The 21,752-nt window shown below is 46.8% G+C and overlaps 1 protein-coding gene across 2 annotated transcripts in view; it reads left to right on the forward strand.

Annotated features, from left to right (window-relative positions):
* XPO1 (exportin 1) overlaps window positions 1-21,752 on the forward strand; it is a 109,538-nt gene that overhangs the window by 35,952 nt on the left and 51,834 nt on the right. The window lies entirely within an intron of this gene.

Here is a 21,752-nt window from a genome sequence, read left to right on the forward strand (position 1 = left end):
CTTCCTGTCCGCTTCCCCGTGCACCAATCACACCCCCCGCGCTCCAATCAAACCCCCCCGCACTCCGATCCCCCCCCCCGCACACAGCGACCCCCCGTGCTCCGATCCACCCCCCCCCGCACAGCGATCCCTCACCCCGTGCTCCAATCCTTCCCCGTGCTCCAATCCTCCCTCCCGTGTTCCGATCCACCCCCCCCCCCCCATGATCCGATCCACCCCCCCGTGCTCCGACGCCCCCCCCGTGCCCTGATCTCCCCTCCCTTATACTTACCTGGCTGCCCGAGGTCCGTCCGTCTTCTTTCCTGGGCGCCGCCATCTTCCAAAATGGCGGGCGCATGTGCAGTGCGCCCGCCGAATCTGCCGGCCGGCAGATTCGTTCCAGAGTGAATTTTGATCACTGAGATAGGTTATATCTCAGTGATCAAAATAAAAAAATAGTAAATGACCCCCCCCTTTGTCACCCCCATAGATAGGGACAATAAAAAAAATAAAGAATTTTTTTTTTTTTTCACTAAGGTTGGGGTAAGAACTAGGGGTAGGGTTAGGGGTAGGGTTAGGGGTAGGGTTAGGGGTAGGGTTAGGGCTAGGGTTAGGGTTAGGGCTAGGGTTAGGGCTAGGGTTAGGGCTAGGGTTAGGGTTAGGGCTAGGGTTAGGGTTTCGGTATGTGCACACGTATTCTGGTCCTATGCGGATTTTTCCGCAGCGGATTTTTCCGTGGATTTACCGCGGTTTTTCTGCGCATTTCACTGCGGTTTTACAACTGCGATTTTCTATTGGAGCAGTTGTAAAACCGCTGCGGAATCCGCAGAAAGAAGTGACATGCTGCGGAATGTAAACCGCTGCGTTTCCGTGCAGTTTTTCCGCAGCATGTGTACAGCGATTTTTGGTTCCCATAGGTTTACATTGAACTGTAAGCTCATGGGAAACTGCTGCGGATCCGCAGCGTTTTCCGCAGCGTGTGCACATACCTTTAGAATTAGGCTATGTGCACACGGTGCGGATTGGCCGCTGCGGATCCGCAGCAGTGTTCCATCAGGTTTACAGTACCATGTAAACATATGGAAAACCAAATCCGCTGTGCCCATGGTGCAGAAAATACCGCGCGGGAACGCTGCGTTGTATTTTATTCGGACTCCCATGACAGCACTACGAGAGAGGGGATCCGCCCTTCAGGAACAGGAAACCTACAGATACAAAAGGGCGGCACCTCTCCCCCTGCATCAGTTGGTTTCCTGTTCCTGGAGGGACAGGATCCTACAGATTTCATCTCGTAAGGAGCCCAGGCCGGCCGGTCGAATCTGGTAGCGGGGGGGTCTCCTACCTCGACCGGTGCGGAAAGTCCTGGAGACGCCACGGTGGTCCAGGCTGGACTGCACGTCAGTGGCGTTGGCAGCAGGGAGCAGGGTCCGGAGGATTCCTTGTCTCCGGAAGCCGGCGTTGGTAAGTTTCATTTCCCCCCCCCTGAGCAGACGGCGGCAGTGAGGTGCGGTGGTGTGGTTGCGGCGTCGGAAGTGGGCGCCGTCCGGAGCACTGCTGGGCATTCCCGGCGTCCTGCATCGCTCACTGAGCGTTTCCGGAACGCTGGGGCGCCGGGGGTGGAGCCGGCAGGCGCTTCCGGTTTGCGGGTTGACTGCGCATGCGCGGTCTTTCCAAGATGGCGGCGCCCATGGTCCGGTCGCCGGTTCTTCTGTACTACCACCGCTAACCTCCCAGCTGCAGCCTGATCATCAGGAACCAATGGGGACACGCCAGATGGCCTGCTGACCGGAATACAGGGGGATATAAGCAGGTGTTGGCGATAGAACCCTGCTTTTGGCCACAGCTTCATCATGGCAGATGATGGTGAGCAGCAGCCTCAACTTCTGGATAAAGTACGGCAGGAAGCCGTGGGAAAGGATATCAGAAGTGACCAGTCCAGCCGTAAAAGCTCGTCCAGGCAAGGATCTAGAGCTTCGACTGGCAAGGAGCCCCCTCGTGTTCCGGTACCTTTCTCTTTCACGTACACTGGTAAGTGATCTACGTGAATGTTCACTCAGTGACGCGGGCCCCTTATACTTTGTCATTCTAGGGGAAGAGAAGTGCAAAGTCGAAACATAAGGAGTGTGCCCTATGTGAAGTTCCCTTACCAGATTCCTACCCTAAAAAATTGTGTGCCTCCTGTATACAACAGACGGTGAGGTTTACAGGAGTGGAAGGGTTGAGTGACATCAGGCTAGATAGATGGTATCTCCCTTATTGTCCTCCCCTAGGTAGCGGAAGAATCTGCTTCTACGGCTAATCTGCGTGAGATGATCCGTACAGAAGTAAGGGAATCCCTGCGGTCTATGTCCCAGGCGGGAAGTTCAAAACAGAGAGCCTCGGTGATCTCTGATTCGTCAGAGGAAGATAAAGAGGAAGGTTCTTATCGCTCAAATCTCTCTTCCTCGTCATCAGAAGAGGAATCTGGCCGATTCTGTCTGCCTCTGGACCGGGTGGATAAGTTAGTCAAGTCGGTCAGAGGTACGATGGGCCTAGAAGAGCCTAAGACTCAGCTTTCCCGTCAGGAGCTAATGTTCAGCGGCTTGGAACACAAGAAACGCAGATCCTTCCCGGTGATTGATAAGATTCAAGACCTGATTCTCCGGGAATGGAAAAAACCGGAGAAGAAAGGTTCTTTGCCACCGGCTTTAAAGCGCAGGTATCCCTTTGAAGATACGGATGTGGATACCTGGGACAAGGCCCCTAAATTAGATGCGGCGGTGGCGAAGGCATCTAAGAAAGCAGCTTTACCTTTCGAGGACATGGGGTCCCTTAAAGACCCTCTTGACAGGAAGGCGGAGATCTTCCTTAAGGGTACGTGGGAGATGGCAGCCGGATCCTTGAGGCCAGCAGTGGCTGCGACTTGTACAGCCAGATCCCTAATGGTCTGGTTGGAACAGTTGGAATCCCAGCTTAAAGAAGGCGCCTCCAGGAATTCTATTCTAGGTGCGCTTCCAGTGATTCAGGATGCTGCGGCTTTCTTGTCGGACGCGTCGGTGGACTCGGTCAGAATGGCGGCCAGAGCAGCAGGACTCTCCAACGCGGCTCGTAGAGCCTTATGGTTGAAGTGTTGGTCGGGGGATATCCAGTCAAGATCCAAATTATGCGCTATCCCATGTAAAGGGGAATATCTCTTTGGGCCAACCTTGGATGAGCTGCTCGAAAAGGCTGGAGATGATAAGAAGAAATTTCCTAATTTGTCATCAGCTTCTTACCGGCGTCCATTTAACAGAAGGAGATTTGGTCGTGGAAGGAAGCGCGCATCCTCACCCTCTAGAGAAAATTTTAGATGGGAGGATAGACGCAGGAGAGGTACGGGTTACATGTTTCGCCGTTCCTCAAAAGAACGTAAGAAACCAGACCAATGACTAGCAATCCCTGTGGGAGGGAGATTGTCAACCTTCTCTTCCGCTTGGACTAACATCACGAATAGTGTCTGGGTCCGAGGTATTGTATCGGAAGGCCTAAAATTGGAATTTGTTCATTGGCCTCGTGATAAGTTTATGTTAACCCCCTTGCGTTCCTCCACTATTGAGCAGACGGCCTTGGAGTCAGAGGTCATGACTTTATGCCGTAAAAATGTACTGATTGAGGTTCCGGAGTCAGAGAGAGGAAGAGGATTCTACTCTCCTCTTTTTTTGATTCAAAAACCAGACAAGTCGTTCAGGACTATTATCAATCTTAAATCCCTTAATGAATACCTGGTTAATAACACGTTTAAAATGGAGTCAATCAGTTCTGCAATAAAGATGTTGTTTAAACACTGCTTCATGGTAGTTGTGGACTTAAAGGATGCATACTATCATGTTCCTATCCACGAAAACTTCCAGAAGTTTCTACGTGTGGCGGTGTCTATGGGAGGTATTGTTCGCCATTTTCAATTTAGAGCCCTTCCCTTCGGCCTCTCAACGTCTCCCCGGGTATTTACTAAAGTAGTTGCGGAGGTTATGGCGCACTTACGTGAATCCGATATTCTCATTGTTCCTTATCTGGATGATTTCCTAATAGTGGGGAACTCAGTAGACCATTGCCTGGCTCAGGTTAAAACAGCTATATTTAAACTGGAAAATCTGGGCTGGATCATAACTTATGATAAATCCCGATTGCAACCCCTAAAGACCCAGAGGTTCCTAGGGCTGCTGTTAAATTCCGAGTCCCAACAATGCTGTCTTCCGCCTGATAAATTGCTTCATATCCAACAACAGGTGTTAAAAGCAATTAATAAACCATCCATGACCCTTAGACAGGCTATGTCTTTGTTAGGTTCCCTAACTTCCTGTATCCCCGCCGTCCGTTGGGCCCAGTTCCACTCCAGGCCTTTACAGTTTGACGTACTACATTATGATAGGGTCTTACAGGGTTCCTTGCAGGGTCAGATGACATTGAGTCCAGGGGTTCTTACATCTCTTAGATGGTGGCTAGAGGAAGACAATCTGTCAGCAGGAGTTCCCTGGGTGACTCAGGTGACTCGGGTAATCACAACAGACGCCAGCCCCACGGGGTGGGGGGCACACATGGGTGACGTGGTAGTCCAGGGTCTATGGGACCCCCAAATGTCAGCCTCTTCCAATCAGAAGGAGTTGATGGCAATTGAATTCTCAATTAAGGAACTCCTCGTGTATCTACAGGGTCACCATGTCAAAATCCTCTCCGACAACCAGGTGGCAGTGGCCTACGTGAATCACCAAGGTGGAACACGCTCCGAGTTCCTGATGGAAATAGCGGACCGCCTGCTCCGGATAGCGGAAGACCATTTTCTATCTTTAACAGCAGTGCATATAAAAGGGAAGGAAAATATAAGGGCGGACTTTCTAAGTCGAAACACCTTAAGACAAGGAGAATGGTCTCTGAACTCAAAAATCTTCAACCAAATTGTCCGCAGGTGGGGTCATCCAGAGGTGGACTTATTTGCCAGCAAGGACAACAGAAAAACGAAAATATTCTGTTCCTTGAATCCCAGGGAATATCCGCTGGCAGTGGATGCCTTCCTGATCAGATGGGATTTCCGATTGGCATATGCGTTCCCCCCGCTAAACCTGTTGCCTCTGGTGGTCAGAAAGATAAGGGAGGATCAAGCGAGAATCATACTGATCGCTCCGTTCTGGCCCCGAAGAGCTTGGTTCTCCTGGCTCAGGACCATGTCGGTGGAAGACCCCTGGGTACTGCCGGACATCCCGGACCTACTTCATCAAGGTCCGATCAACCATCCACAAGTGAAGGGTCTCCATTTGACGGCATGGTCTTTGAGAGGTCACTGTTAAAAAACAGAGGATTTTCTCCAAATCTCATTGATACCCTTATGAAGAGTAGAAAACTCATAACAACTAAGATCTACTCTAGAACTTGGAGGAAGTTTCTGGCCTCTTCAAATTTTAATATCGAAGAGGGTTTACCAATTAACCAGATTCTAGAATTCCTGCAGAGAGGGCTAGAGCTAAATCTATCCACGAGTACGCTAAAAGTACAAGTCTCAGCCCTAGGGGCCCTATTTTCTTGTAACATTGCTGGTAATTATTGGGTATCAAGGTTCATCAAAGCAGCTAGTAGGTCCAGACCTATACACAGGAATAGGTCAATGCCTTGGGATCTCAATCTAGTCCTCTCTGCTTTGACTAAAGAACCGTTTGAGCCTTTACATTCAGCCTCACTTAAATTACTATCCCTCAAAACAGCATTTTTGGTGGCAATTACATCTGCTCGTAGGGTAGGAGACATACAGGCTCTTTCTAGGCTGTCCCCCTATACAGAGTTTCTACAGGACAGAGTAGTCCTCAGACCAGATCCAGCTTATTTACCTAAAGTGGTCTCAGATTTTCATAGATCTCAGGAGATAGTTCTACCATCATTTCTCCCTAATCCTTCTAATTCCAAAGAACAGTTACTCCATACGTTAGATGTTAGGAGATGTCTCTTAGAATATATTTCAGTCACTGATGCTTGGAAGAGAGAGGAGGCTTTGTTTCTATCCTTCCAAGGTCCCAGGAAAGGTCTTAGAGTGTCAAAGTGCACGTTAGCGAAGTGGATTAGGGAGGCTATCTCTCTGGCTTATACTGCAGGTGGAGGTCCTGTTCCGCAGAATCTGAGGGCACATTCCACCCGGGCCATGGCTACATCCTGGGCTGAAAGATCTGGAGTTTCCATCGACCAGATATGTAAGGCGGCTACGTGGTCATCCCCTTCCACCTTTTTCAAGCACTATAGGTTGGACTTGGGGTTCTCTTCTGATCTCACCTTCGGGTTAAGGGTGCTACAGGCTATAGTCCCTCCCTAAGGTAGTTTACATCTCTGTAATTCTCTCGTAGTGCTGTCATGGGAGTCCGAATAAAGCATTAAGCTACTTACTGGTAGCAGCATTTTTCGGAGGCCCATGACAGCACCCTTAGTTCCCTCCCTATTCACGTGGGGGTTGCACTTCCTATAATGTATATAATGAGATAGATAGATCTCACGTGTGGTATATAGTTCAATATGATGGATTATTTTTGTACATAAACTGTATATAATGTATGTTTGTGTGCTACTAACCGCGGTAGTCCTCTCAGGCTCTAATATACAACTGATGCAGGGGGAGAGGTGCCGCCCTTTTGTATCTGTAGGTTTCCTGTTCCTGAAGGGCGGATCCCCTCTCTCGTAGTGCTGTCATGGGCCTCCGAAAAATGCTGCTACCAGTAAGTAGCTTAATGCTTTCCGCAGCATGCCAATTCTTTGTGCGGATTCCGCAGCGTTTTACACCTGTTCCTCAATAGGAATCCACAGGTGAAATCCGCACAAAAAACACTGGAAATCCACGGTAAATCCACAGGTAAAACGCAGTGCCTTTTACCCGCGGATTTTTCAAAAATGATGCTGAAAAATCTCATACGAATCCGCAACGTTGGCACATAGCCTTAGAGTTGGGTTGGAATTAGGGTTGTGGTTAGGGTTAGGGGTGTGTTGGGGTTAGGGTTGTGATTAGGGTTACGGCTACAGTTGGGATAAGGGTTAGGGGTGTGTTGGAGTTAGAATTGAGGGGTTTCCACTGTTTAGGCACTTCAGGGGGTCTCCAAACGCAACATGGCGCCACCATTGATTCCAGCCAATCTTGTATTCAAAAATTCAAATGGTGCTCCCTCACTTCCGAACCCCGACGTGTGCCCAAACAGTGGTTTACCCCCACATATGGGGTACCAGCATACTCAGGACAAACTGCGCAACAATTACTGGGGTCCAATTTCTCCTGTTACCCTTGAGAAAATAAAAAAAAAATATTTTTTATTTTCACGGCTCTGCGTTGTAAACGTCTGTGAAGCACTTGGGGGTTCAAAGTGCTCACCACATATCTAGATAAGTTCCTTGGGGGGTCTAGTTTCCAAAATGGGGTCACTTGTGGGGGGTTTCTACTGTTTAGGCACACCAGGGGCTCTGCAAACGCAACGTGACGCCCGCAGACCATTCCATCAAAGTCTGCATTTCAAAAGTCACTACTTCCCTTCTGAGCCCCCACGTGTGCCCAAACAGTGGTTTACCCCCACACATGGGGCATCAGCGTACTCAGGAGAAACTGGACAACAACTTTTGTGGTCCAATTTCTCCTGTAACCCTTGGGAAAATAAAAAATTCTGGGCTAAATAATTATTTTTGAGGAAAGAAAACGTATTTATTATTTTCACGGCTCTGTGTTATAAACTTCTGTAAAGCACTTGGGGGTTGAAAGTGCTCACCACACATCTAGATAAGTTCCTTTGGGGGTCTAGTTTCCAAAATGGGGTCACTTGTGGGGGGTTTCTACTGTTTAGGCACACCAGGGGCTCTGCAAACGCAATGTGACGCCCGCAGACCATTCCATCAAAGTCTGCATTTCAAAAGTCACTACTTCCCTTCCGAGCCCCAGCATGTGCCTAAACAGTGGTTTACCCCCACATATGGGGTATCAGCGTACTCAGGAGAAACTGGACAACAACTTTTGGGGTCAAATTTCTCCTGTTACCCTTGGGAAAATAAAAAATTGCGGGCTAAAATTCATTTTTGAGAAATAATTTTTTTTTTTTATTTTCATGGCTCTGCGTTATAAACTTCTGTGAAGCACTTGAGGGTTCAAAGTGCTCACTACACATCTAGATTAGTTCCTTTGGGGGTCTAGTTTCCAAAATGGGGTAATTTGTGGGGGATCTCCAATGTTTAGGCACACAGGGGCTCTCCAAACGCGACATGGTGTCCGCTAATGATTGGAGATAATTTTCCATTTAAAAAGCCAAATGGCGTGCCTTCCCTTCTGAGCCCTGCCGTGCGCCCAAACAGTGGTTTACCCCCACATATGGGGTATCTGCATACTCAGGACAAACTGAACAACAACATTTGTGGTCCAATTTCTCCTATTACCATTGGCAAAATAGGAAATTCCAGGCTAAAAAAATCATTTTTGAGAAAAGAAAAATGGCTCTGCATTATAAACTTCTGTGAAGCACCTGGGGGTTTAAAGTGCTCAGTATGCATCTAGATAAGTTCCTTGGGGGGTCTAGTTTCCAAAATGGGGTCACTTGTGGGGGAGCTCCATTGCATAGGCACACAGGGGCTCTCCAAATGCGACATGGTGTCCGCTAACAATTGGAGCTAATTTTCCATTCAAAAAGTTAAAAGGCGCGCCTTCCCTTCCGAGCCCTGCCCTGTGCCCAAACAGTGGTTTACCCCCACATATGAGGTATCGGCGTACTCGGGAGAAATTGCTCAACAAATTTTAGGATCCATTTTATCCTATTGCCCATGTGAAAATGAAAAAATTGAGGCGAAAAAAAAGTACTTTTTCATTTTTACGGATCAATTTGTGAAGTACCTGAGGGTTTAAAGTGCTCACTAGGCATCTAGATAAGTTCCTTGGGGGGTCCAGTTTCCAAAATGGGGTCACTTGTGGGGGAGCTCCAATGTTTAAGCACACAGGGTCTCTCCAAACGCGACATGGTGTCCGCTAACGATGGAGATAATTTTTCATTCAAAAAGTCAAATGGCGCTCCTTCCCTTCCGAGCCTTACCATGTGCCCAAACAGTGGTTTACCCCCACATGTGAAGTATCGGTGTACTCAGGAGAAATTGCCAAACAAATTTTAGGATCCATTTTATCCTGTTGTCCATGTGAAAATGAAAAAATTGAGGCTAAAAGAATTTTTTTGTGAAAAAAAAGTACTTTTTCATTTTTACGGATCAATTTGTGAAGCACCTGGGGGTTTAAAGGGCTCACTATGCATCTAGATAAGTTCCTTGGGGCGTCTAGTTTCCAAAATGGGGTCACTTGTGGGGGAGCTCCAATTTTTAGGCACACGGGGGCTCTCCAAATGTGACATGGTGTCCGCTAAAGAGTGCAGCCAATTTTTCATTCAAAAAGTCAAATGGCGCTCCTTCCCTTCCAAGCCCTGCCGTGCGCCCAAACAGTGGTTTACCCCCACATATGAGGTATCAGCGTACTCAGGACAAATTGGACAACAACGTACGTTGTTCAGTTTCTCCTTTTACCATTGGGAAAATAAAAAAATTGTTGCTGAAAAATCATTTTTGTGACTAAAAAGTTAAATGTTCATTTTTTCCTTCCATGTTGCTTCTGCTGCTGTGAAGCACCTGAAGGGTTAATAAACTTCTTGAATGTGGTTTTGTGCACCTTGAGGGGTGCAGTTTTTAGAATGGTGTCACTTTTGGGTATTTTCAGCCATACAGACCCCTCAAACTGACTTCAAATGTGAGGTGGTCCCTAAAAAAAATGGTTTTGTAAATTTCGTTGTAAAAATGAGAAATCGCTGGTCAAATTTTAACCCTTATAACTTCCTAGCAAAAAAAAATTTTGTTTCCAAAATTGTGCTGATGTAAAGTAGACGTGTGGGAAATGTTATTTATTAACTATTTTGTGTCACATAACTCTCTGGTTTAACAGAATAAAAATTCAAAATGTGAAAATTGCGAAATTTTCAAAATTTTCGCCAAATTTCCGTTTTTATCACAAATAAACACAGAATTTATTGACCTAAATTTACCACTAACATGAAGCCCAATATGTCACGAAAAAACAATCTCAGAACCGCTAGGATCCATTGAAGCGTTCCTGAGTTATTACCTCATGAAGGGACACTGGTCAGAATTGCAAAAAACGGCAAGGTCTTTAAGGTCAAAATAGGCTGGGTCATGAAGGGGTTAATTTACTATTCATGGGGACACCTTTTTGAAGTTAACCAGATCTATCCCATTTGCTAATGGAAACTAATTTTTGAGAAATATTTGGCAATACAGTTTTGTAACTCATTTTAAAATGTACTTTGGGTCTAGCCAAATATGAATATTCATTGTACAATAAAGAATTAACCGAACTAATATTTTTCCTTTAAGCAATCTAGGGCTTTTTGTTGATATTTAACCCCTTCAAACTGCAGCCCTTTTATTTTGGCTTCTTCCCAGAGCCATGACTTTCATCAATATGGCCATGTGAGGGCTTGTTGCTCTCAGGACGAGTTGCACTTTTGAACGACACCATTGGTTTTACCTGTACTGTACTGGAAAAAGTGTGGTGAAATTGCAAGAAAAGTGCAATTCCAATACTGTTTTTTGGATTTTTATTTTTTTTGTTACCATGTTTACCATATGCTAAAACTGACCTGCCTGTCTGAAACCCTCCTTTTTAATGTGGGCTCCGGCGCTGAGCCCACATCTTTCCCGGCACATGTCAGCCGTTTTGAACAGCAGACATGTGCCTCTAACAGCCGTGGGTGGAATCGCAATCCACCCGCAGTTGTGAACCCGTTAAATGCCGCTGTCAATTTGACAGCGGCATTTAACTCGTGCTTCCGGGAAGCACACTGGATAGCCCACCCATTGGTAACCCGTCACGTGATTGCGGTCACCAATGGCATGACAACCAGAGGTCTCCACCAGACCTCTATTGTTGGCATAGCCTGAACTGAAAATATATATTTGTAGGCGATATATGATCGGCAGTAAATTTGCATCTGTTTTTAGGCTGCAGCTTTTCACAAGGATCATAACCTATGTTATCTATTAACAAAGGTAGCTTTCCTGATCTCAGACCCCAGGGTGCTGTCCTGAGAACACACAGAATTGGAAACCTTTCACACCTCTGATGCTTTTGAAGTAAGACACCAAATGGAACCTAGTTACTATGGGAAAGAAAGGTTAAGAAAAGAGCTTGAAAAAATAATGTATTCATTGGTGAAGTAGCCATGGTCCAGTCACAAACCAGAAATTAGAATATAATAATCTTTTATTTTTACATAGCACTAACTATTTCGCGTACAGTTATGAACACATATCACTGTCCCCGATGGGTCTCACAATCTAAATTCCCTTATTAGTATGTCTTTGAAAATGTGGGAGGAAACCGGAGTACCTGGAGGAAACCCACGCAAACACTGGGAGAACATACAAACTCCTTGCAGATGTTGTCCTTGGTGGGATTTGAACCCAGGACCCCAGTGCTGCAAGGCTGCAGTGCTAATCACTGTGCTGCCTGCCAATATTAACATGAAAGGCTGGTCTAGAAACCTGATCTCCAGGCTAATGGATGTGATCCATTTCATATCTCCCTTCTCCCCCCCCTTTCTGGAAGTTTCTCCTTTTTGTTATAACTCTCTTGAATATTTGTATGTCACTTTTTTATTTCCATATTTTTATATTTTATTGTAAGCATTGTACCTTTTTTTACTGAAGCTTAAAACTTCTAAGTTTGAACCTTGTATTCTATAAAATAATCTATAGCCTTAAAGGGAACCTGTCACCCCCAAAATCAAAGGTGAACTAAGCCCACCAGCATCAGGGGCTTATCTACAGCATTCTGGAAAGCTGTAGATATGACCCCGATGTATCCTGAAAGATGAGAGAAAGAGGTTAGATTATACTCACCCAGGGGCGGTCCCGGTACGATGGGCGTCACGGTCTGCTCCGGGGCCTCCTATCTTCTTACGATGCCGTCCTCTTCTTGTCTTCATGCTGCGGCTCTGGAGCAGGCGTACCTTGTCTGCCCTGTTGAGGGCAGAGCAAAGTACTGCAGTGCACAGGCGCTGGGCCTCTCTGACCTTTGCCAGAGCCGCAGCGTGACTACAAGAAGAGGACGGCATCGTAAGAAGATGGGAGGCCCCAGACCGGACTGCGACGCCGACCAGACCGCGGCTGGGTGAGTATAATCTAACCTCTTTTTCTCATCTTTCAGGATACATCAGGGGCTTATCTACAGCATTACAGAATGCTGTAGATAAGCCCCTGATGCTTGTGGGCTTAGCTCACCTTTGATTTTGGGGGTGACAGGTTCCCTTTAAGAGTGTGTGATCCTGCTGATTGGCAGACAGTAGTAGTATTAGTAGTACTTCCGGGACTGTGTGTTCGGTGAGTGGTTGCAGCGTGTGTGAAGCGGGGTAGCTCGTGGTCTGTCGGGGTCTGATTTATGCTCCTATTGCAGCATAGGACAGAGGTTGAATGCTGGACTGAGTGAGGGGAGATAGGTTGAACCTTGCAGGCGCAACCCCAAGTCACTTGCTTTAGAAGAGGGTATGTGACAAATTGGTGGCAGCGGTGGGATAGAATTTATTTCTATTAGAGCATTAGTGCAAGGTTTAAGCAATTATTCCCTGTATTAAGGAATTGGTATCCTTGCGAGGAGTGCACCAGTTCCACAAGGTTCAGCTCAGTGCTTACTTGGACATGCTTGCAAACAGTTTACCTTCCCCGTTTTTCTTTTCTATCTTTTATTTGGCAAAGGCTGTTCATTGATATGGCAGCCCTGTACAAGAAGGCAGATCAAAGAGGCTCTAATTGACCTCTGGGAGCAGAGCGGAATAGAAACTGCCGACAAATCCATGGAATTGCTGATACGTGCCTTGGTCGAACAGAACATGAAGCAAAGTACTGAAGGACCTGGCCAAGGAGAAAGTCCACCTTGGAGAGACCCAGCAATGCCAGCTCTTGCATCGGAGATACCTGATGGAGGTGCCAGTAATGCCAGTGCTGAGGAGCCTATGGACTTTACTAATGGCCTTACAACAGCTTTAAACTGCAGCTTATTCTACAGTACAGAGATGCTGCTGCTGCTGCTGCAGAACGCCGGTACTGGGTTGAGAGAGAGGCTGCAGAATGCTGGGAGGAGAGTTTTCAAGCTTTCAGATGGCTCAAATAGAGAGGAGTAACAGTCCTCAGCTAACACCCTCCCAGGACCTAAATCCAGGGAGACCACGTTTGTAAAACTTCTCTGTGATGGAGAAGAATACGGACGTACTTTTCTTCGGATATTTGAAAAATTTACGTTGTGAACAGTGGTGTGGTATTTTCTGGTGTATAAGACTGGGCGTATAAGACGACCCCCAACTTTTCCATATAAAATATGGAGTTTGGGATATAGTCGCCGTATAAGACGGGGGTCATCTTATACACCGGGTGTCGTCTTATACGGCATGTGCGGTCCAGATGGTTCCCAGGGTCTGGAGGAGAGGAGACACTCCATCAGGCCCTGGGACCCATATTCATGTGAAAAAAAATAATTAAATATGGGTATACTTGCCGTCCGACAGCCCCCGGCTCTCAGCAGTGCAAGCGGAGGCCTCCGTTCCCAAGGATGCACTGTGCGAAGGGCCGGAGATGACCGCGACGTTATTTCCGTCCTTCACGCAAAAAGACTAAAGCTCGCCTGACGCAACTTTTGTTGGCCCAAGATGGGGACAGATATAGCCAATTATTGTTGATTCTGTGTAGTTTGTCAGTCGGAAAGTCCAGGAATTTATAGAAAGTCCTATTGATACCACTGACGGTGATTGATGACCCTTTTCAACGAGTGGCTGTGGCTATCATAGGACCACTTACAATACCTAGCGGCTTTGGCAAAAAAAAATTCATCCTCAGTGGTGGACTATGCTACACGCTGGAAGCTGTGGCACTGTACTCCTTCCAACCAGGCAAAGTGGCGGATGCTTTACTAACTGTTTTCTCTCGTGTGGGTTTCCCCAGGGAAATATTAACTGATCAGGGAACCCAAATCATGTCTAGTCTGATGGAAAGCCTCTGCGAAAAAATACAAGTGCAGCATTTTGTGGCCAGCGCTGGTCATCCCCAAACCAACGGATTCTGCGAGAGTTTTAACGGGACATTAAAACAAATGCTCAAATTACTGGTGGACACAGAAGGAAGAGACTGGGAGCGGTACCTCCCACATATGTTTGCGTACAGAGAGGTACCCCAGGTGTCTATAGGATTCTCCCCCTTTGAACTGCTTTATGGGAGGAGGGTCAGGGAGCCACTTGATTTGATTACGGACTGTTGGGAGGGTGACCCCTAAACTACGGGTGTCTCGGTGGTTTAATATGTACTGCAACTCAGAGAATGCAAAAACTGAGCAACCTGGCCCATGAAAACATGATCCAAGCCCAAATCAACCAGAAGGTCTGGAACGACCGTAATGCCAGACTGAGGGCCTAAGAGGAAGGGAGAAGGTTTGGGTGTTGGTCCCTATATTACAGAATAAATTACAGGCCGCATGGGAGTGAACGTACACTGTACACAAGCGCCTAAATGATTTTAACTATGTGGTGACCCTAGATGAACATGCCAAGCGTGCAGAAAGTCTTCCATGTAAATATGTTGAAGACTCATCATGACAAGGAGACCTGTGTGTTACCTGTCTGTAGCATGCCTGAAGAGGGGGAGGCTGATCTGTTACCAGATGTTCGGGCTGGAGTCAGCCGAGTTTAACCCTGAGCGATCCCACAGTCAGAGGTCTGAGCTGATGGGGGTGCTAGGCGAGTTCACAGAAGTCTTCTCAGGGAAGCCTGGGAGGGCTGACTCAGAAACTCACCATGTGGATTCTGGTACTAATCCCCTGGTACAGCAGTCTGCATACAGGGTGTCAGCAGAGGTGAAGGCACACATGAAGGAACAGGTAGAGGAGATGCTAAACCTCAAGGTAATATAAAAATCCCAGAGTGCAGGGCCTCACCTGTGGTTCTTAGCTCGAAAAACTGTCCTACCAGGTTCTGTGTAGATTATTGCAAATTAAATCTACTTACTACATTTGACGTCTACCCCATGTCGAGGATAAAAGAGCTGTTAGAGCAGCTAGCAAATGCATTTTACCTCACTATCATGGATTTAAGTAGGGGATATTGGCAGATAACCCTGAAAAACGTAACTCTGGAAAGCTGTGCCTTTATTACTCCATTCGGACTGTTTTTGTTCCCGGTGATGCCATTTGGTATGAAAAATCCCCCTACCACCTTCCAGAGTTTGGTTAATCACTTATTGGAAGGATTTGATGGCTTTGCCGTTGCTTATCTCGATGATATAGCCATTTTTAGTAATTCTTGGGAGGAACACCTTGTACATCTTTGTCAGGTATTGAAGAGGCTTAACACTGTAGGTCTTACTGTTAATCCTGGGAAGTGTCAGGTAGCCATGCAGGAAGTACAATACTCTGGACACAGGAAGAGGGGAGGGCTGCTAAAACCTGAACCAGGGAAGGTAGAAGCCATTGAACCCAGAAGCGGGTACTGTGCTTCCTGGGTACGGCTGGCTATTACCAGACGTTTGTGCCATACTACAGTGCTCTGGCTAAGCTGTTAACTGATCTGACTAGGAGGAAGCTTCCACAAATTGTTTCCTGGACAGTGTAGGGAATCATTTTCTGCCCTAAAGTCAGCATTGGTTAGTTCACCTGTCCTTCAGGCCCCAGATTTCACTTGCAGGTTTGTAATGCAGACCGATTGCCAGCACCTATGGGCTAGGTGCGGTTCTTGGCCAGGTGAACCAGCAAGGTGAGGAGCACCCAATTCTCTACCTAAGCAGGAAACTTCTGCCTCGAGAATTGGCTTATGCCACATTTGGAAAGGAATGTTTAGCAATTGTGTGAGCTCTGCAGAAACTGCAACCATATGTCTATTGGCGCAACTTCACCATGATAACAGATCATAACCCACTGCGTTGGCTCAACAGAGTAGTTGGGGACAACGGGAAATTGCATAGATGGAGCCTGATATTACAGCAATATGGTTTTACAATTCAACATAAGAAAAGGAATTGATCACGGGAACGCTGATGGCTTATCTCGTCAAGGCGGGGCAGAACCAGATACGCTCTCAGGAGCTGATTTGTAAGTTAACCCTCATGCACATTCATAAGGAGGGAGGTGTAGTGAAAATGTGTGTGTGTAGGCGATGTATGACCGGCAGTAAAGGGACAGAGGAGAAAGCTTTGTTAGGGCTTAACCTGAGAATGAACAGGGGTAGACCGTGAATGCAGAGCAGATGACAGGCCAGCAGCTGTGTCAATCATGTTAAGTAATATTTTACCCATGCGAACGAAAAATGAAAACACATTTGTGAAAAAAACGTTTAATTTAAAAATTTCAAAAACCGCACATGTGCCTGCTAGGCTCCTAGCCACATCTGTACCAAAATACAAGTTGGGATCGTGATGGGATCATATTTATAAAAAATAAAAATAAAAAAAATAAAACTATTAGTGTCAATTCGAAAATCTTGAATGCTGATCTGTTCAGCCTATGGTCTAAAAGTGTGGGGTCTATATTTACCAAATATTCCATGATTTTTAGATATTACTGCATTTTATGTTACAGCTTAGAAGCAAGAGAGGACAGAGGAGATAGCATTGTTAGGGCTCAACCTGAGAATGAGCAGGGGAAGACTGTGAATTCAGAGCAGATGACAGGCCGACAGCTCGAGCCTTCAGAGGCCACATTCACACCAAATCGTTATACCCATTCAACTTTTCAAATGGGGTGAGAAATATTCTTGACGTCCAATTCATGTATTGTACAAACCAGGACTATGAAGAGGAGAGTTTGTTAAAACATCGGTTACAGGAAGCAGAACCCATTGGGGGACACAGGACCATGGGTGTTATGCTGCCTGCCACTAGGAGGACACTAAGAAAACTTGAACAAAATTAGCTCCTTATCTGCAGTATGCACCCTCATGCTGGCTGTAATCGAACCAGTTTTTGCTTAGTGTCCGTAGGAGGCACTTTGGTCTGGGATTCAGACCCCAACGTTATTTAACTTTTTCAATTTGTATTATTTTCCTTTTTGTTTTTTTCTTTCCCTTCACGAAACAGTGGCAATGGACCTCTTCAGGGGTCAGTTATCCCGCCCCCCCCCCCCCCCCCCCCCCCCCCCCAAAAAAAAAAAAAAAAAAACAGGCGGGAATGTGTAATGTTGCCTTCCCATACCCCCTCATGCACCGTTTCTTTGCCATGCCTGGGCTTGCTTTAGGGGCAACACTTCCCTTAGGGTCCCGATCTTCCTACATTACCACCAACAGACGGGAACACGGAGTGTCGCCTCCATGTACCCCCTTCCAGAGCAGGCTACAGCTGGACAATTGCCCTGGCCCATCCCTAGGGATGGCCCCCCATTGGCGTCCGTGCAGCCCACACTGCATCACCACTGACCGAAAGCGGATGATGGAAGGATGCAGCCTGTCCCCCTCCACCTCCCTATCAAAGGGATGGTGGCCTGAGAAGCACAGCACATTTTTGCCGCTTGCGCGCTCCCCTCATCGTGCGCCGGCTGGCACAAAAAAATGTAGTCTGACTTCTGACCGGACTAGGCCGTGGTTCGCTCCTTCCACCCACCCGGGCGTCTCCGGCCTCGGCCCAAATTGAGTCTGTGGCTTCTGCCAGGTTTAGGCCCGACTCTGCCCTTAATTCCACCCACAGCGACGGTCCCCTGTGCTTCTCATACCAAACGAGAAGCACCACTGTAATCTCGGCGGCGATCTTGAACAAACACGCACGTGTGGGGTTGCGTTTTTCATTGTGGTATCTGGCACAGCAGAAAGAGCGGGGGCAATTGACACCATCCTTGGGGCACAAGACTCGGAGACCAGTACTGCAGAGAAGGGGTTAAGCTAAGTTTTGTAGCGTACCCAGGTCCTGAGTACAGTGGGGTATCAAGGGTACACTGTCACAACCTAAAGCAAGGAAGGCTAACAAGTGTTTTCCTTCATGTACCACTTGCAATTCTTCATTACCCTGGGGCCATAATACCCCTTTCTGCGCAGACTGTGACCCAGCATGCGCCCACGAGCCCTCCACTAATGCCGACTGTAGTGGACTTAGTCCCCCTGAGTGGGCTACGTCTCTGGCACAGTCTCTGTCTTCTCTGGTCAAAGCAATGGAGTCTCTCTGGGACCCCTCCTCAAGTCAGGGCACCCTTTTACCTGGTACGGAAAGCTCCCCTTCTGCTAGGGAACCATCAACCAACAGAGGTTGTTCCCTAGCAAGATCAGCACAAGATTCTAGGAAGAGGACTCATAGCGCATCTCCTGCTCACTCTCGTGCTTCAGGGTCAGTGAGTCCCATTTCCTGCTCCCCCTCTGAAGCTGTTCCCAGTGAACACAACTCAGAATACCCAAAATTGGGTTTCTCGCATCCATTGACATCCGGGATGCTTATTTCCATATTCTGATTTTTTTTATTTTATTTTTTTATTTTTTTCTTTCTTTCCAACTCGCCAAAGATTTCTACATTTGCTACTCACGACGAACACTTCGAGTTCATAGCTTTGCCCTTCGGCGTCGCCTACGGCCCCTGGATGTTCACCAAGGTCATGGCGGCAATCATGTCCATTCTTCATTCTCGGGGCATGGTTGTTTTGCTATACCTAGATGACCTATTAATCAAAGGTCCATCATTTCAGGCCTGCTCAGACTGAGTAAGCATCACAGTGGATACTCTTTTTCGCCTGGGTTGGATGATCAACTTGGACAAATAGTACCAGCTCAGCAGATACCCTTCTTAGGCATGATCCTAGACACCTTCCCGGGGGTTGGTGATCCTTGCTCCAGAAAGTTGTGCGTTATAACAGGGAGCCCGGATGCTCTCCCGATCTGTCCCTCATTCCATTCGGTTCGGGATGACAGTGCTAGGCAATGGAGGCTGTCTGGTCCAGCTGTCAGCGGGTCAGACAGACCCTCAGATGGGCGGTGAGGTCTTCTCTGGATCAGAGAAAATCTTTTCTCCCAGTACGTTGGCCAGTTTCCTAGGTTGGGGTGTGGTATTTTCCCGTCATCAAACGGCCCAGGGATGCTGGTCTGCTCAGGAATCTCCTCTCTCGATCAATCTCTTGGAAATACGAGCAATCAGGTTGGCCCTTCAGCGGTTTCATCATCTTCTAGCAGGTCGTCCCATCCAGATACTGTCGGACCAAGCCACGGCTGTGGCGTACATGAACCGTCAGGGGACACCCACAGCAAGCTTGCGATGCTCGAAGTAAGTCACATTCGCTGATGGGCAGAGAGGAATCACTCGGTCATCTCACCAGTTCACATCCCGGGAGTGGAAAATTCAGTGGCAGACTTTCTCAGCCGTCAGGGTCTCCACTCAGGAGAATGGTCTCTTCATCTGGAAGTTTTTCAGCAGATTTGCCATCGCTGGGGGATTAATGGTATTACTGAATATGATGCTGCTACATACCATTTTCTTTGCTCTATCGTGTCAGAAGCAAGCCTATCCCAGCAGGGATTAAGGCACACTCCACTCGTTCAGTGGGTCCTTCTTGGGCCATTCGGCATCAGGCGACGGCACTTCAAGTTTGCAAGCTGCGACTTGGTCCAGCCTGCATACCTTTATGAAACACTACAATATTCATGCTCGGGTTTCTGCAAATATGGCCCTTGGCAGAAAGATTCTGCAATTGGCGGTAACACATCTGTAGACTACGGTACATGGGGTTTTCACCTCTGTGCTATTTCCCACCCAGGGACTTCTCTAGGACGTTCCATGGTCCTGTGTACCCCAATGAGGCGAACGAGAAACAGCGGTTTGTGTATTTACTGTAAAATCCTTTTCTCAGAGCCACTCTTTGGGGGACACAGCACCCACCCTGATGGCTTCTGTTTGTTACTTGGTTTGACATATTGTATTCTGTTTGATAGTTGTAAGCTCCTACTGCTTTGACACTGAACTGGTTCGATTACAGCACGGGTCCCCAACTCCAGGCCTCGAGGGCCGCCAACAGTGCAGGTTTTCAGGATTTCTTTAGTATTGCATCGGTGGTAATGTGATCATCTGCACAGGTGATGATTCCAACCCCTGTGCAATACTAAGGAAATCCTGAAAACCTGCACTGTTGGTGGCCCTCGAGGCCTGGAGTTGGGGACCGCTGGATTACAGCCAGCATGAGTGTGTATACTGCAGAGGAGAAGCAAATTTTCTTAGTGTTCTCCTAGTAGCAGGCAGCATAGCACCATGGTCCTGTGTCCCCCAATGAGTGGCTCGGAGAAAAGGATTTTGCGGTGAGTACACAAAAATCCCTGTTAGTTTCTTTATTGTTGCATATACTGTAAATGTTGAATTCAATAAGTTGTAATTTGAAAAGAAAAAAAGAAACTTGTACAAGCCTAAAATCAGATGATTCAAGGCTTAAAAAAAATTGATAGGTCCCAAGTTAAATCCCTGTACAAATATATACAAGAACACAAGTAACGCATGTGCATTTTTTCACAATTTTAAAACATACGTTTTTTTTCACAATTGCGCATCAAAATTTTGAATGAGTTCTCCAAAGCAACATATAAAGAAAGTCTTGTGACATATCAAATGAGAGCCCATACGGTTCTTAGAAAAATGATTCCTCATCCACCTCTTTATCTGAATTCTAGCCTGAGATATGATAAATGTAAAGCCATACCATGCCAAAATTCGCGCTTTTTCAAAACTTTAGAAGTCTGTAAAAAATTCTGATGAAAAAAAAATCAAAACTTTTCATTTGTAATTAAAGTTGTACTTCATTAAAAAAAAAAAATAAAAAAAAAATCTAAAGACGTTGTCAGGTAAAAAAATGGGTCATTCCATATCAAGTGATCCAAATGAATTTTTTTTTTTTTACCTGACGACGTCTTTAGATTTTTTTTTAATTTTCTTAGAATTAAGATAGATGGGAGAGGCATCCTTTTTCTCAGAACGGTACTGGCTTTCATTTGATGTCACAAGACTGTTTCTTTATATTTTATTTTGGAGAAAGCAAATTCAAAATTTTGATGCGCAATTGTGAAAAAACGTGTATTTTAAATTTGTGAACAAATACATGTGTGTTACTTGTGTTCTTGTTTATATTTGTACAGGGATTCTACTTCGGACCTACTAAAAAAATTTTTTTTAACCCCTTTCTGACATCGAACGTACTATCCCGTCGAGGTGGGGTGGGCCCCTATGACCACGGACGAGATAGTACGTCTAGCGCGATCGGCGGCGCTCAGGGGGGAGCGCGGCCGGGTGTCAGCTGCCTATCACAGCTGACATCCGGCACTATGTGCCAGGAGGAGCGGTCACGGACCGCCCCCGGCACATTAACCCCCGGCACACTGTGATCAAAGATGATCGCGATGTGCCGGCGGTGCAGGGAAGCATCGCGCAGGGAGGGGGCTCCCTGCGGGCTTCCCTGAGCCCCTCGCAGCGACGCGATGTGATCGCGTTGCTGCGAGGGTCTTACCTCCCTCCCTGCCTGCTCCAGACCCAGATCCAAGATGGCCGCGGATCCGGGTCCTGCAGGGAGGGAGGTGGCTTCACAGAGCCTGATTTAATGTTTGTAATGTAATGTTTCTTCCTTTTTTCTTTTCAAATTACAACTTATTGAATTCAACATTTCTATGCAACAATAAAGAAACAAAAAAAACAAATACCGTAAGTGCCAGAATAAAAACATCTTAATCATAACACAACTTGCTCAGCATTTTCAACCTGAATGCATTGAACAAACCAAAAGAAAA

The sequence above is a fragment of the Ranitomeya imitator genome, chromosome 5, assembly GCF_032444005.1.
Source record: "Ranitomeya imitator isolate aRanImi1 chromosome 5, aRanImi1.pri, whole genome shotgun sequence".
Lineage (NCBI taxonomy): Eukaryota > Metazoa > Chordata > Amphibia > Anura > Dendrobatidae > Ranitomeya > Ranitomeya imitator.